Genomic DNA, 11,368 nt, shown 5'->3' with positions numbered 1-11,368 from the left:
CAAAGAAGTCTTCTCTTTTCTTTCTTCATTCTTGACATCCATGATCTTTTCTTGAAGTCACCTGTGGAGAGAAGGGATTAGTACACATAAACATAATACACTCCCCACCAAAACCGCGTAAAAACCCACGGCGGGTTGCCTTAAGGGCCCTAACTACGCAACGTTATGCACCGCTAAGTGCCTAACTAAAACACGCGCCCAAAGCTTTCTTCATACTTCTTTCTTCAGGGGGTTGATATCCATAATCTTGTAATTGTTTCATCAAGGAGTGAGTGACAGTGATGAAAATTTCCATCCTTCATGTTTTTTGCGGTAAGTTTCTTCAGTCTCCACAAATTATCTATAAAGAAAGAGGAATTTATCTATTTATTATATTTATTACTATTATTCTAATTAAGCAATATAACATCAGTCACATCAGGTGATGCTTTTTGCATTTTTCAATTTTTTCTGATGAATAAACGCAAACCACCAACATGAACAACGGAAAATATCTGTAAAAGTGAATTCAACTCTTACCAAATCATTGCTCCAACTCCTTTCTCCATCGGAGGAAGTGTCTTTGTTCATTCTTCCCGCTCATATTTTTCCATCTTATTATCTCGGAAGGAGGTGAAGAGATGATAAAATCCATCTTTTAGGTTTTTCCTGGGGCTGTTTTTTCCATTCAGGATCCATTAATTATCTGTGAAGAAAATGGATTTTACCATTACTTACTTATTCTTACTATAAATTCATACAATTATTCTCTATACTATTACACTGGTCACAGCAAATCATGCTTTTTGCATTTTCACTACTTTTTACCATCATTAAACACACGAGCAACAGATTATGCCTTGAATACTTGAATGATTAGCTCAAAAAATTGATTAAAAAAAAACTTGTTTTGCATATGTTCCTTGATGAATCTGGGTTATTGTTATCACTATATTACGCAGCATTCGTCAATATCAGAGTCATTTTAAGGGGAGAGATAAAACTGAAAAGCTATTTATAAATAGAATTCGAGTACCAAGGCGACTACCAGAAATTTATCCGCTCAAACTCCCACTAGGTGATTAACTTAAATATGCGCCCTAAGTCACCTGTGGTGAGAGGATATTAGCACACATACCGCTTACTTTGATTTCGTTCTCCATCGGAGGAAGTCCTTTTCTTCCTTCTTGACATATGTGATCTTGACATCATTTTTTCTAGGAGGGATTAAAACTGATGTTAAATTGCATCCTTAAGGTATTCTCTGGCAAGTACTGCATTATGTCTTCAGTCTCCAGAATGTTTCTGCAATTAAAGTAGATTTAACAATTAAATCATTTATTTAATATATTTATAATTATTATTATGATTATTTAGATTTTTATTGGCGTATGAATATTACGCCTTTTTCATTTTTCTATTTGGTCTCATAATTAAAACAAATTACCATCTTGAACAATGGAAAATGTCCTTAAAAGTGAATCATCTACGTTATTAAATAAAAAAATGCTAAATAGCTAAATATGTAAAACATAAAAAGTAACATGGCCGTTACTGATGTTAAAAGTTATCTTTTCTGATTTACTGTTTGCCAATTTGCAAGAGGGGCAACAAATTTGTTGTAGCCAAATGATCTACTGAGATAGGACATTTAAGCAACGTGGAGAAAAAGGTTAGAAATGCAAACAGAAATCTCTTAACTTGAAAATCAGAGTATTGGAAAAGCATTATTTTAAGGACAAAAACTAAGGAATTAAAGCAAAGCTTTATTTTATTGTTGAAAGTTAGATCTACCTTCAATCGAATCTATCGAAGGAAGTGTTTTCTTCTCTCTTCTTTCTTCATTCTTGACATCGGTGATCTTCTTTTCTTGAAGTGACCTGTGAAGAGAAGGGATTAGCACACACACATTTGCAACACTCCCCACCAAAACCGCGTAAAAAACCCACGGCGGGTTGCCTTAAGGGCCCTAACTACGCAACGTTTTGCACCGCTAAGTGCCTAACTAAACACGCGCCCTAAGCCTCCTTCCAACTTCTTTATTCATCCAAAGAAGTCTTCTCTTTTCTTTCTTCATTCTTGACATCCATGATCTTCTTTTCTTGAAGTCACCTGTGGAGAGAAGGGATTAGTACACATAAACATAATACACTCCCCACCAAAACCGCGTAAAAACCCACGGCGGGTTGCCTTAAGGGCCCTAACTACGCAACGTTATGCACCGCTAAGTGCCTAACTAAACACGTGCCCTAAGCCTCCTTCCAACTTCTTTCTTCATCCAAAGAAGTCTTCTCTTTTCTTTCTTCATTCTTGACATCCATGATCTTTTCTTGAAGTCACCTGTGGAGAGAAGGGATTAGTACACATAAACATAATACACTCCCCACCAAAACCGCGTAAAAACCCACGGCGGGTTGCCTTAAGGGCCCTAACTACGCAACGTTATGCACCGCTAAGTGCCTAACTAAAACACGCGCCCAAAGCTTTCTTCATACTTCTTTCTTCAGGGGGTTGATATCCATAATCTTGTAATTGCTTCATCAAGGAGTGAGTGACAGTGATGAAAATTTCCATCCTTCATGTTTTTTGCGGTAAGTTTCTTCAGTCTCCACAAATTATCTATAAAGAAAGAGGAATTTATCTATTTATTATATTTATTACTATTATTCTAATTAAGCAATATAACATCAGTCACATCAGGTGATGCTTTTTGCATTTTTCAATTTTTTCTGATGAATAAACGCAAACCACCAACATAAACAACGGAAAATATCTGTAAAAGTGAATTCAACTCTTACCAAATCATTGCTCCAACTCCTTTCTCCATCGGAGGAAGTGTCTTTGTTCATTCTTCCCGCTCATATTTTTCCATCTTATTATCTCGGAAGGAGGTGAAGAGATGATAAAATCCATCTTTTAGGTTTTTCCTGGGGCTGTTTTTTCCATTCAGGATCCATTAATTATCTGTGAAGAAAATGGATTTTACCATTACTTACTTATTCTTACTATAAATTCATACAATTATTCTCTATACTATTACACTGGTCACAGCAAATCATGCTTTTTGCATTTTCACTACTTTTTACCATCATTAAACACACGAGCAACAGATTATGCCTTGAATACTTGAATGATTAGCTCAAAAAATTGATTTAAAAAAAACTTGTTTTGCATATGTTCCTTGATGAATCTGGGTTATTGTTATCACTATATTACGCAGCATTCGTCAATATCAGAGTCATTTTAAGGGGAGAGATAAAACTGAAAAGCTATTTATAAATAGAATTCGAGTACCAAGGCGACTACCAGAAATTTATCCGCTCAAACTATTATCCCACTGGGTGACTAAGCAAAATATGCGCCCTAATCATCATTACTTTGATTTCGTTCTCCATCGGAGGTAGTCCTTTTCTTCCTTCTTGACATATGTCATCTTGACATCATTTTTTCTAGGAGGGATTAAAACTGATGTTAAATTGCATCCTTAAGGTATTCTCCGGCAAGTACTGCATTATGTCTTTAGTCTCCAGATTGTTTCTGCAATTAAAAAAGATTTTACAATTAATTCATTTATTTAATATATTTATAATTATTATTATGATTATTTAGATTTCATTGGCGTAGGAATATTACGCCTTTTTCATTTTTCTATTTTGTCTCATAATTAAAACAAATTACCATCTTGAACATCGGAAAATGTCCTTAAAAGTGAATCATCTACATTATTAAATAAAAAAATGCTAAATAGCTAAATATGTAAAAAGTAACTTGGCTGTTACTGCTGTTAAAAGTTATCTTTTCTGATTTACTGTATGCCAATTTGCAAAAGGGGCAACAAATGTGTTGTAGCCAAATGATCTACTGAGATAGGACATTTAAGCAACGTGGAGAAAAAGGCCAGAAATGCAAACAAAAATCTTTTAACTTGAAAATCAGAGTATTGGAAAACAAGTATTTGAAGGACAACAATAAAGGAATTAGAGAAAAGGTTTATTTTATCGTTGAAAGTTAGAACTACCTAGGAAGTATTTTCTTCTCTCTTCTTTCTTCATTCTTGACATCCATGATCTTCTTTTCTTGAAGTCACCTGTGGAGAAAGGGGATTAGTACACATAAACATAATACACTCCCCACCAAAACCGCGTAAAAACCCACGGCGGGTTGCCTTAAGGGCCCTAACTACGCAACGTTTTGCACTGCTAATTGCCTAACTAAACACGCGCCCTAAGCCTCCTTCCAACTTCTTTCTTCATCCAAAGAAGTCTTCTCTTTTCTTTCTTCATTCTTGACATCCATGATCTTCTTTTCTTGAAGTCACCTGTGGAGAGAAGGGATTAGTACACATAAACATAATACACTCCCCACCAAAACCGCGTAAAAACCCACGGCGGGTTGCCTTAAGGGCCCTAACTACGCAACGTTATGCACCGCTAAGTGCCTAACTAAACACGCGCCCTAAGCCTTCTTCCAACTTCTTTCTTCATCCAGAGAAGTCTTCTCTTTTCTTTCTTCCTTCTTGACATCCATGATCTTTTCTTGAAGTCACCTTTGGAGAGAAGGGATTAGCACACACACACATGCAACACTGCCCACCAAAACCGCGTACAAACCCACGGCGGGTTGCCTTAAGGGCCCTAACTACGCAACGTTATGCACCGCTAAGTGCCTAACTAAACTCGCGCCCTAAGCCTTCTTCCAACTTTTTTCTTCATCCAGAGAAGTCTTCTCTTTTCTTTCTTCCTTCTTGACATCCATGATCTTGTAATCATTTCATCTAGGTTGGTGTGAAGGTGATGATAATTTCCATCCTTCAGGTTTTCTACCTTTAGTTCCGTATTATTATTTCAGTATCCATAAATTATCTGTAAGGAAAAATGATTTTACAATTACTTAATTTAATTATTACGTTTATAACTATTATTCTAATTATCTAATATCAAATTCTCGTTTTGGATTTTTCTCTATTTTTTTCTTATAAATTAACACAAACCACCAACATGAACAAAAGAAAATTTCTAAAAAAATGAATCATCCACATTTATTAAATAAATTAATGCTAAATAGCTAAAGACATAATAAATAAAGTATTGGCTGTAACTGTTGTTGAAGTTATCTTGATAAAGACCGATTGATTGTATGCCCATTTATAAGAAGGGCTAGAAATGTGCTGTAGCCAAATGATTTACTTAGACAGGACATTAAATAACATGAATAAAAAGGTTATAAATGCAAAAGGAAATCTCATAACTTGAAAATCAAAGTATTGGAAAAGAATGAGGTAAAGGACAAGAACTAAGGATTAAAAGGAAAAGCCTTATTTGATTGTTGAAAGTTGAAACTAACATCTATCGAAGGAAGTGTTGTCTTCGATCTTTTTTCTTTCTTTCCTCCAGTACCTTCATTCTTGTGGTAACGTGCCGTTCATGATCTTTTGAGTTGAAGTGACGATAAAATCCATCTTTTACGTTTTTTCCTGGTGCCGTTTTTTCAGCATTCAGGATCCATTAATTATCTGTGAAGAAAATGGATTTCACCATTACTTACCTATTTTTACTATACATTCATACAAATATTCTCTATACTTTTACACTGGTCACAGCAATTCATGCTTTTTGCATTTTCACTACTTTTTACCATCATTAAACACACGAGCAACAGATTATGCCTTGAATACTGGAATGATTAGGTCAAAAAAGTGATTTCGAAAAAAAAAACTTGTTTTGCATATGTTCCTTGATGAATCTGGGTTATTGTTATCACTATTCTGCGCAGCATTCGTCAATATCAGAGTCATTTTAAGGGGAGAGATAAAACTGAAAAGCTATTTTTAAATAGAATTCGAGTACCAAGGCGACAACCAGAAATTTATCCGCTCAAACTATTATCACACCGGGTGACTAACCAAAATATGCGCCCTAATCATCATTACTTTGATTTCGTTCTCCATTGGAGGAAGTCCTTTTCTTCCTTCTTGACATATGTTATCTTGACATCTTTTTTTCTAGGAGGGAGTAAAACTGATGTTAAATTGCATCCTTGAGGTATTCTCCGTCAAGTACTGCATTATGTCTTCAGTCTCCAGATTGTTTCTGCAATTAAAAAAGATTTTACAATTAATTCATTTATTTAATATATTTATAATTATTATTAAGATTATTTAGATTTTATTGGCGTAGGAATATTATGCCTTTTTCATATTTCTATTTTGTCTCATAATTAAAACAAATTACCATCTTGAACATCGGAAAATGTCCTTAAAAGTGAATCATCTATATTATTATATAAAAAAATGCTAAATAGCTAAATATGTAAAAAGTAACTTGGCTGTTACTGCTGTTAAAAGTTATCTTTTCTTATTTACTGTATGCCAATTTGCAAAAGGGGCAACAAATGTGTTGTAGCCAAATGATCTACTGAGATAGGACATTTAAGCAACGTGGAGAAAAAGGTCAGAAATGCAAACAAAAATCTTTTAACTTGAAAATCAGAGTATTGGAAAACAAGTATTTGAAGGACAACAATAAAGGAATTAGAGAAAAGGTTTATTTTATCGTTGAAAGTTAGAACTACCTAGGAAGTATTTTCTTCTCTCTTCTTTCTTCATTCTTGACATCCATGATCTTCTTTTCTTGAAGTCACCTGTGGAGAGAGGGGATTAGCACACACACATGCAACACTCCCCACCAAAACCGCGCAAAAACCCACGGCGGGTTGCCTTAAGGGCCCTAACTACGCAACGTTTTGCACTGCTAATTGCCTAACTAAACACGCGCCCTAAGCTTTCTTCCAACTTCTTTCTTCATCCAAAGAAGTCTTCTCTTTTCTTTCTTCATTCTTGACATCCATGATCTTCTTTTCTTGAAGTCACCTGTGGAGAGAGGGGATTAGCACACACACATGCAACACTCCCCACCAAAACCGCGCAAAAACCCACGGCGGGTTGCCTTAAGGGCCCTAACTACGCAACGTTTTGCACTGCTAATTGCCTAACTAAACACGCGCCCTAAGCCTTCTTCCAACTTCTTTCTTCATCCAAAGAAGTCTTCTCTTTTCTTTCTTCCTTCTTGACATCCATGATCTTCTTTTCTTGAAGTCACCTGTGAAGAGAAGGGATTAGCACACACACACATGCAACACTCCCCACCAAAACCGCGTAAAAACCCACGGCGGGTTGCCTTAAGGGCCCTAACTACGCAACGTTATGCACCGCTAAGTGCCTAACTAAAAAATGCGCCCTAAGACTTCTTCCCACTTGTTTCTTCATCCAAAGGAGTCTTCTCTCTTCTTTCTTCCTTCTTGACATCCATAATCTTGTAATCATTTCATCTAGGAGGGTGTAAAGGTGATGATAATTTCCATCCTTCAGGTTTTCTACCTTTAGTTCCGTATTATTTTTTCAGTATCCATAAATTATCTGTAAGGAAAAATGATTTTACAATTACTTAATTTAATTATTACGTTTATAACTATTATTCTAATTATCTAATATCAAATTCTCGTTTTGGATTTTTCTCTATTTTTTTCTCATGAATTAACACAAACCACCAACATGAACAAAGGAAAATTTCTAAAAAAGTGAATCATCCACATTTATTACATAAATTAATGCTAAATAGCTAAAGACATAATAAATAAAGTATTGGCTGTAACTGTTGTTGAAGTTATCTTGATAAAGACCGATTGATTGTATGCCCATTTATAAGAAGGGCTAGAAATGTGCTGTAGCCAAATGATTTACTTAGACAGGACATTTAAGTAACATGAATAAAAAGGTTATAAATGCAAAAGGAAATCTCATAACTTGAAAATCAAAGTATTGGAAAAGAATGAGGTAAAGGACAAGAACTAAGGATTAAAAGGAAAAGCCTTATTTGATTGTTGAAAGTTGAAACTAACATCTATCGAAGGAAGTGTTGTCTTCGATCTTTTTTCTTTCTTTCCTCCAGTACCTTCATTCTTGTGGTAACGTGCCGTTCATGATCTTGTCATTTTTCATCTAGGAATGAGTGAAATAAATTCCATCCTTCATGTTTTTTCCCGTTAGCTGCGTATTATTACTTCATTATCCATAAATTATCTGCACGGATTATTTGTAGCATTGGTAAATATAAGAATGCGATTTCATTAGTAGATAAGAAAATATCTTTAAAGCTAAATATAATTTAAATTCGAGTGACAAGGGGACTACTGGAAATTTATGAAGTAATCAGAGCCCTTTGGGAAAAATTAAATTGATTTCAATCAATATTAGAGCTACTTTGCCTTATGATTCTTACTTTGCAGTGAATTAAATATCTTTCTTTACTGAAGAGATGTTACTTTCTAAATACCACTGTTTCATTTTCTCAAAATTAAACAGAAATTCAATTTACAAGGTTATTGACGTTCTCTAAAATTTAACGCTTAATGTCAGCAAGTGATTTGTAAGAAGTTCACGAAATCTCTATATGCTTTCGTCTTGCAACTGGAGATGAATTATATATCTATCCTATCAACCCGGACAACTACGCTCTGATGAAAAAGAATTCAGGTCGAATTGCACACTCTTGGAAAGTAAATCGAAAAAAATAATATTTAAGTCATAAATGCGCGTTGTTTAAATCAGATAAATGTTGACGTAATAATTACACATAACAACGTAATAATTCCTTAGGTACCTAGAGTAGGTACCTAAGGAATGTGAGGGGAGAATATGCATGCAACATTTATTGAGTAATATTAAAATGTACATTATAATTGATGAATGGCATAAAAAAATATTAAACATCAACTTCACTATACGGTTCTTACTTCAAGGTGAACTAAGTTTAATTTCTAATTGACAAATACGACGGGTCACTTAATATAATATAGTAGTACTTAAGTTAATCGAATTTCGAATCACAGGATAATTGATATCCCCAAAATTTTATATTAGGTAATGTCAATGAGCAACTTTGTTTGGAAGAAATTCACGGAATCTGTGCTTCCGTCTTGCATTCTATAATCAAATATCAAATGCTTTCTCTTCATCCGCGAAAAATATTCCTATGCGAACACTTGTCAGGCAATGATGAACTCATTGAAAGTAAATCGAAAAAAAATTATAAGTTTTTTAAAACTGTGCATTGATTATTGGGAGTTGACGCAATATTGCCTACAAGAGGTAATATTTTAAAACAGCGATTATGCAGGATAGTACCTCTTATGCGAACTAAAGCAGACCAATAAGGACTCGCAAAATACTTTAAAAAGTAATATGATACAGGAAATAACACCAAGTAAATATGTTGGCCATTATATATTAAAGAGGATTGCTATCGATATCCAAGGGCTATTTTTTCTAACAGTTCTTACTTCAAGCTGAATTGAGTATCATTGTATACAAATATCACGAAGTAATACCATTAAGTAATATCACCTTGAAACACTTCGAGGAGTCTCCGCTGAGTGTGGGGGAGGGGGGGAGTGTGCAGCGAGGCCATTAGACAAACTCAGTAGACCCATTACTCCGGAAAAATATTAAATAAATGTGCCCTACTCATGAAATGAATAACCTTTTCACACTTTCACTTTGCTCTTGTCCTTTTGTACAGTCGCGATCGTTCAATGCGTCAACGGGTCGGGGTAGACTTTGTGTCAAGTGGCCTTGTCGAGTGTTTCCTACACTATGTACCAAGGAGCCATTTTGGCCTTTGACGCAGGGAATAAGATATAACATTGGCCTGTTTACATACTGGAAGATATTACACAAATACTACCAATGAATAGTAAATGCTGCAGGATTTCCTCATGATTCAATTTTGAAATTTACAAAAGTCGGGATGCGATGTCACTACTGTCTCAAAGTAGGAAATTCCATTCCCTTCAGTTACCCTTATATGACTGATATAATAATAATTTAACTTTAGAATTCATGCCTTTTTGGTTCTCTAATTATAAGTCACCAACAGAAATTTGGAATAAGAAATTTCCTGCCTGTCACTGTTGTTTTTACTTGTCAAGGAAAGTCCATAAATTGTGAATTGGAACCGCCCATGTCTTGAAAATAAAGCTACATACGGCTGGCATAAATGACCTCAAAAGCATGGACTGTGTATGAATGGATATATTTAAGGAGGATTGACGGCCTGGTGAAATAGGGCAAAAGATGCAGGATCTTGTTAAAATGTTGTATTTAGCTCCGCCTTAACACTTGAATTATAAAAATACAACAGTTGCTGTTTTAGAGAGAGACATTATTTAATCAGTCCGCATGCAACTTTCACCGAATAAGTTAAAGAGTAAATACGTTAGTGAGAGAGATTAGTGATACAATTTCACATTAAGGTGTTCATTCACGTGCGTTCGTCTTGTAATCCGAGATCAGTAGCACAACATTCCTACTGAGCCGTGACGACGCTCTAATGCGAATAATTGTCATGAAATGGTGCACTTAAGAAAATTAAATGGAAAAACTAATTCGTATATAATAAATGCGTATCAATTATTTAGATAATTGTTGGTCTAATATTACGTAGTTTGATTCCCAGGGCTTGGAGCCTGCAGCCCCTCCCAAGCTATGTGACTTTCGGTACCAGATTTCCTGAGAAATCATAACCGTAACAGCCTCCCTACCCTGATGAGTGAATTTCAAACGCCGACGGGCTTAGTTCTGGGTGTCATCCTTACCGACCTTCGGGTTGATCTCTGTGTTTATGGTTTTATAGTTTATTACATAGCGTATATGTATATCTGATATATATAAATATATATATATATATATATATATATATATCAGAAAGCCATTTGATAGTGAAAGAAGAAAGTACCTCATTGGTAAATGTAATCAACTTTGAGTAGCAGGCTAATTGTAACTCGCAAAATTGTTTCAAAATTAATGAGGAAGAAGTAGGTCAGTAACTATTAAAAAGGACTTCAATCATTATCAGAGAGCTACTTTGCTTAACGGTCCTTACTCCAAGGTGAATTAATGAACACTTTTTCAACAAATACTATCGGAAATTAACTAATGTCTACTCGTTAAATTTAACTGAAACTCGAAAAAAGCTGAAAGATGTTCACTGAATACATTAACAAGTAAAGTCAGTATATAAGTTAGTAAGTTCTTAGGAAGTGAAATCACTACATGTTTACGCGATTCGTGTTGTAGTCCGAGATCGATTGCAATTACAAAGTATTAACCGCGACAACGACGTTCAGAGAATGGTTTTTGGATGATTTACTCATTGGATGTAAATTTAAAACCTTATACGTTTTAGAACTGCGCATTACTTAATTAAGATCATTGTTGAGGTAATATTGAGTACTTAAAATTATGTGACAACGATTTTGGTGGGAGAAAAGAAAGTGCCTCCTATACTAACCTAAAATTGAGTAACGGGCTACTAGGGACTCGAAAAATAATTTA

At 34.8% G+C, this 11,368-nt stretch overlaps 1 long non-coding RNA gene across 1 annotated transcript; it reads right to left on the bottom strand.

Moving 5' to 3' along the window:
• Window positions 1-2,518: 2,518 nt before the first annotated feature.
• LOC139691505 (uncharacterized) lies at window positions 2,519-3,419 on the bottom strand. The gene is made up of 3 exons (XR_011701600.1): window positions 3,357-3,419; window positions 2,778-2,943; window positions 2,519-2,598 (listed from the first exon to the last, which is right to left on the bottom strand). It is a non-coding gene; the product is annotated as an uncharacterized lncRNA (long non-coding RNA).
• Between the last annotated feature and the right edge of the window lie 7,949 nt (window positions 3,420-11,368).

The sequence above is a fragment of the Hetaerina americana genome, unplaced genomic scaffold (assembly GCF_022747635.1).
Source record: "Hetaerina americana unplaced genomic scaffold, ioHetAmer1.1.p SCAF_37, whole genome shotgun sequence".
NCBI lineage: Eukaryota > Metazoa > Arthropoda > Insecta > Odonata > Calopterygidae > Hetaerina > Hetaerina americana.
Note: the sequence above shows the minus strand (reverse complement) of the source record. Positions and strands in the feature narration are given on the sequence as shown.